The sequence below is a fragment of the Chelonoidis abingdonii genome, chromosome 6 (assembly GCF_003597395.2).
Source record: "Chelonoidis abingdonii isolate Lonesome George chromosome 6, CheloAbing_2.0, whole genome shotgun sequence".
NCBI lineage: Eukaryota > Metazoa > Chordata > Testudines > Testudinidae > Chelonoidis > Chelonoidis abingdonii.
This window is the reverse complement of record NC_133774.1, coordinates 5,475,346-5,480,741: the sequence shown is the minus strand read 5'-3', so window position 1 is coordinate 5,480,741 and position 5,396 is coordinate 5,475,346.

The following is a 5,396-nucleotide window of genomic DNA, read 5'->3' as shown; positions in this document are numbered from 1 at the left end:
AAATTGGAATGTCGGTGATTTGCTCAACTCTACCCCCACCATATAAACGTTCCCCCTTACCTAGATTTATCTGGGTCACAGCAAGCAGAATAACAGTGGGAATGTGGTTGCACTGAGGTTGACCTCAGTCGCAACAGGTGTCCGTAGAGCTTTTAAGTGCGTGATGGTGACTGAGCGGGCTCCTGCTTTGCCATGGTATGGCATCTGCATGGGTGAACCGAAAAGGTGCGAAACGATTGACAAATGTTGTTCTTCACGAGGAGGAGGTGGCAACTGATGACATGTAACCAAAACCACCGGCAACAATCGTTTTGCCCCATCAGGCATTGGGAGCTTAACCAGAATTCCAATGCGAGTGGAGACTGTGACACATGTGGATAGCTATCCACAGTGCACCGCTGTAAGGATGCTAGCCACGGTAGTGAGGATGCACTCCATCCGACTTAATGCGATTTAGTGGGGGACTACACAATCGACTGTATAAAGATCGTTCTAAAAATAGGATCTTTATAAAATTATTTAATTTCATAATGGTAGACATACCCTTAGACTGAGACCTAGGAGAGAGTGCCCTCTGTATGAACTGTCTGATGGGGTTTGCACCTGGGGTTCCCCACTCCCTGCTCTGTCTCAGTCCTGCTTCCTGGGTTCCTTTACTTTGGGCCTGTCTATCTGTTCTGCACTAGCTGCTCTGATTGTTTTCATCCTTTCCCTGGTATGGTGACCAGACAGCAAGTGTGAAAAATCGGGACGGGGGTGTGGGGGTGATAGGAGCCTATATAAGAAAAAGACCCACAAATCGGGACTGTCTCTATAAAATCGGGACATCTGGTCACCCTATTCTCTGGATGGTTCAGCTGCCCTTGCTATCTGGAGACATTTCTCTAGTCTAGGGATTAGATGGTTGAGAAAAACAGCTCTTTGCTGTCAGCAGGAATCATGTGTCTCGCAAATGATCTTGTTTTTAATTAGGGAAGCTTTAGTAGTGCCAAAGTTATATGTGGATGCCAGAGTTCTCAGCTCTGTAACATGAGTATCTACTCCCTGTCCTGCTTCTTGGGTTTAGGTAAAAAAACTCCAAGGTGTTTCTCTACAGTCTCATTTTGTCTGGAGTCACAGTATTGATCACACTCCTTTATCTGCTGTTCCAATGTTTGGGGCATTAATCCTGGCAACAGTGTCTCACTCGCTCCTCTCCTCCCTTCAAGTTCCATGCAGGTTGCTGCTGCATGCTATGCAATTTTTCCTGAGCGTCTTACCTGGGAATCAAATGTAACCTAGTGATCAAGGACAAAGGTTCTTGGCAATCCTGCTTACCCATGGGATCATGGGAGTTAGTATCACCAGAATGGACTATTCATCCCAGTCAAGTGCTGACAGGAATGGGATCACAGAGGAATGCCTTGTTAAAAGTCCACCACCAAAGTGAAGGGACAATAGAAGCAATTCCACGGTCTGCCCCGCCCATCAGTCCCGCTAAACTACATTTCCCAGAATGGGAGTACTTGTGGCACCTTAGAGACTAACAAATTTATTTCAGCATGAGCTTTCGTGAGCTACAGCTCACTTCTTCAGACGCACAGAATGGAACACACAGACAGGAGATAGTTATACATACAGAGAACATGAAAAGGTGGAAGTGTGCATACCAACAGGACGATTTATCATTGATGATGAAGCATCTCAGCAGGGGAAAAAAACTGAGAAGTGATGAATTAAGAGGGCCCATAGAAGTGTGAGGAAGAACTTAACATAGGGAAATAGATTCAATTTAGTGTAATATGGACCCAGCCATTCCAGTCGCTGTTAAGGCCGGAGTTAATTGTGTCTAATTTGCATAGTAATTCGAGTTCAGCAGTCTCTCTTTGGAGTCTGTTTTTGACGTTGTTTTTTTGTTGCAAAACTGCCAACCTTCAAGTCGGTTCACTGAGTAGTAGAGAGGTTGAAGTGTTCTCCCACTGGTTTTTTGAATGTTATGATTCTGATGTCAGATTGTGATCCATTTTCTTTGGCGAAGAGACTGGCCGGTTTGGCCCAATGACATGGCAGAGGAGCATTGCTGGCACACGATGGCATATATCACATTGGTGGATGTGCAGGTGAACGAAACTCGCTGATGGGCGTGGCTTGATGTGGATTAGGTCCTATGATGGTTCACTTGGAAGCGAGTATGTGGACAGAGCTGGCATGGCTTTATGCAGGATAGGTTCCTGGGTTAGTGTTTATGTGTATGGTGTGCGGCTGCTGGTGAGTATTTGTTTTCAGGTTGAAGAGGCGGTCTATGCGGAGTGCCCGGCATCTACCAGGATCTGTGAGAGTGAGGGATATCGTTAAGATAAGTGTGGTAGATCTTTGATGATGCGCTGGAGAGATTTTAGTTGAGGGCGATAGGAGGACGGCTGTGGCTTGCTGTTATTTTATTTGTTGGGCCCTGTGCCTGTAGGATGGTGGCTTCTGGGTACTCTTCTGGCTCTGTCCAATTCTGTTTTTTTACTTCCAGCAGGTGGCGTATGTAGATTTTTAAGAATGCTGATAGAGTCTTGTAGGTGTTTATCTCTGTCTGAGGGATTGGAGCAAATACAGTTGTATCTTAGAGCTTAGCCAGTACACAATGTGCCAACATCTTTATGGCTGACTTAGAAACAACGCTTCCTGAGCTCTCGTTCTACGCCCTCTCTATTGCGCTACATTGATGACATTCTTCATTCATCTGGATCATGGAAAAGAAGCCCTGAGGAATTCCACTGTGATTTAACCAATTTCCATCCCACCATCAACCTCAGCTAAGAATCAATCCACAACAAAGCGGTCCATTTCATAGACACTACTGTGCTAATAAGCGATGGTCCACATAAAACACCACCCTTAACCGGAAACCCACTGACCGCTATACTTACCTACATGCCTTCCGCAGTTCTGCAGAAAAGGACCTGGGGATTACAGTGGACAAGAAGCTGGATATGAGTCAGCAGTGTGTCCTTGTTGCCAAGAAGGCTAACAGCATATTGGACTGAATTAGTAGGAGCATTGCCAGCAGATCGAGGGAAGTGATTATTCCCCTCTATTTGACACTGGTGAGACCACATCTGGAGTATTGGGTGCAATTTTGGTTCCTCCAGTACAGAAAGGATGTGGGCAAATTGGAGAGAATCCAGTGGAGGACAACGAAAATGATTAGGAGGTTGGGGCACATGACTTACAAGGAGAGACTGAGGGAACTGGGGTTATTTAGCCTGCAGAAGAGAAGGGGGGCGGGATTTGATATCAGCCTTCAACTACATGAAGGGGGTTTCCAAAGAGGATGGAGCTAGGCTGTTCTCAGTGGTGGCAGATGACAGAACAAGGAGCAATGGTCTCAAGTTGCAGTGAGGGAGGGCTGGATATTAGGAAAATCTATTTCACTAGGAGGGTGGTGAAGCACTGGAATGGGTTACCTAGGGAGGCAGTGGAATCTCCATTCTTAGAGGTTTTTAAGGGCTGGCTTGACAAAGCCCTGGTTGGGATGATTTAGTTGGTGTTGGTCTTGGTTTGAGCAGGGGATTGGACTAGATGACCTCCTGAGGTCTCTTCCAATGCTAATGTTCTGTGAGTCTGTGATGATGTACTACCTTTCAGCCAAGGCTCTCAAAGCATTTTTTATTCATTGTACCTTGCAATACCCCTGTAAAGGAAACCGTTATTTTAAAACCCCTTTCATAGATGGGAATACTGAGGCTGTGAGGGGTTAAGTGGTTTGCCCAAGGTAACACAGAGAATGAGTGGCAGGGCTGAGGATGGAACATAGGTATCCATACTCCTGTGACTGTCGGTTCCAGCACCCTGGAGGGATGTTGTGCTGAGCATGTGGGACTCAGCAAGGGCAATCCTGTTCAGCTTGCTTGTGCAGTTGAATTTAGCTTTCAATACACAGCTGCTATTTTTCTTATTTTCCTCATTCGAAAGCCTAACAATAACCACTGTATATAGGGTGAGAAGTCCTAGTCTCCCCCTCCCAGACAGCTGATTCGCAGTCTCCCCTCCTCCCCACACCCAATCCCAGGTTTCTTGCCCAGCCAGTCCCAGTTCCCCCTCCCAGATCCTCGGTTGATCTGTCTCTCTCCTACTCTCCCCACCATCATCCAGTTCCAGTCTCTCTTCCCAGGCTCCTCGTACAATCTCAGTCTCCTACTCTCCATCCCTGGCTCCTTGTCCGGGTCCTTTTGCCCAGCCATTCCCAGTTCTCCCCCCATACCCTGGATCTTGGGCAGCTCCGTCTCTCCTCCCCTTTACACCTATTCCCCACTAGCTCCTTGTCCCCGTCTCCTGGTCCAGCCAGTCCCAGTGTTCCCCCTGCTCCATCTCCTCGTCTGATTTCAGGGTCCCGACACACACGCTGATGAACATTGTTTTTCGAATAAGCCATTCTGTGCAATCTTGTTCCCCTCAATGCTGATTACTGGCTTGCATGGCTGAAGAGGTAACCAGACTGTCCAGGTGCTAGCGTGAGGCTGGCTACACATGTGGGCAGGTAACAATTCTTTTAGGAGTGAGATGTTTGGTTTCTTTTATGTGGTATCTCTAGAGAACTGGAATGGCTTGATTTCCCCTCTTCTCGCCACTTAATTATTGCCAAACCCAGGCCCTGATCCTGCAATCAGATCACGCCGTGGGATCCTTCTGTCTACACCGAGCCACATTCACAATTCAAAGTGAGATGGTGCCTGGAATTTTCCCCCCAGATTTCCCTTCATGTCTGTTCAGCCAGTCATTGTCTCTAGCCCATTACACGAAAGTATCCATTGGCCTCTACCACTCCAGGAAATATCTCCCAGGCCATGAGTATTAAATCAAGTCACTTCAGAGTGGAAATGCTTACCTCGTGCTGCCATCTACTGGATGTTAGAGAGATGGCAAAAATGGAACCTCGACGGCTTTGGTGCAGAATCATTAATTGTGGTGCCCTCGATCCAAGGTGACACTGCCTACTGAAAAAGGACTGTAAGCTATCTAAACTCCTACCTGCCACATGAGGCCACAACCGTGGTACCCCTAACCCACCCAGCAATATCATCAATCTATCCAACCACACACTCAGCCTAGAAGAAAAGTCTGTCCTATCTCGGGGATGCTCTTTCTGCCCTGCTGCCCCCACTAACATGATACAGTTCTGCGGTGATCTGGAAGCCTACTTTCGCCATCTCCAACTCAAAGAATACTTTCAGGATAACACTGAACAGCCCACTGATACACAGTTACCCTCCCACCAACAGCACAAGAAGAAAAACTCCACATGGATTCCTCCTGAGGGTTGAAATGACAGTCTGGACCTATACATTGAATGCTTCCGCCGACGTGCACAGGCAGAAATTGTGGAAAAACAACATTGCTTGCCTCATAACCTAAGTCGTGCAGAACGC